The following is a 700-nucleotide window of genomic DNA, read 5'->3' on the forward strand; positions in this document are numbered from 1 at the left end:
AATTTATTTGTATTTATGTGTATGCCACATGCACGCAAGAGCCCTTTGATGAGGATAGGGGATCCCCTGGAGCAGATGTGGGGTGGGAAACAAACCCAGGTCCTCTGCAAGAGCAGTAATCCGTCCCTCTCAGCCTTGGGACATCTCATGCTACGTTTAGGAGCCTTCAATGCTGCATGAGACCACTGCCCTCAATCCCGTGGCACAGATCTCAGACCATGCAAGACGACAACAAAAGAATAAATGATGCTGGGACTAGAAGGGGATATTTTCAATACTTCAAAATCTACTTTTTTAATTAAAGTTTTGTGGGTTTTTCTTTTTCAGACAGAGTTTTTCTTTGTAGCCTTCACTATCCTGGAACTCACCCTATAGACCAGGTTGATCTTGTATTGGAGATCTGCATGCCTCTGCTTTCTGAGTGCTGGGATTAAAGGTATGCCCCACCATGCCTGGCTCTTATTTTAAACAAAAAAAAATTTTTAAATTGGTGTGGTAGACATACCTTTAATCTTAGCACTTGGAAGGCAGAAACAGGCAGATCTTTGTGATCTTGAGGCCAGCCTAGTCTACAGAGTGAGTTCCAGGACAGTCAGGGCTACATAGAGAAACCCTGTCTCGAAAAACTAGAACATAGCTGGGCAGTGGTGGTGTACACCTTTAATCCCAGCACTTGCAAGGCAGAGGCAGGCGATCTCTA

The 700-nt window shown here is 44.6% G+C and overlaps 1 protein-coding gene across 3 annotated transcripts in view; it reads right to left on the bottom strand.

The window, feature by feature from the left end:
* The window catches only part of LOC102000749 (general transcription factor II-I repeat domain-containing protein 2), a 37,959-nt gene that overhangs the window by 6,257 nt on the left and 31,002 nt on the right, over positions 1-700 (bottom strand). The gene's annotated exons all lie outside the window — the stretch shown is intronic.

Source organism: Microtus ochrogaster, chromosome 2 (assembly GCF_000317375.1).
Source record: "Microtus ochrogaster isolate Prairie Vole_2 chromosome 2, MicOch1.0, whole genome shotgun sequence".
NCBI classification, from domain to species: Eukaryota; Metazoa; Chordata; class Mammalia; order Rodentia; family Cricetidae; genus Microtus; species Microtus ochrogaster.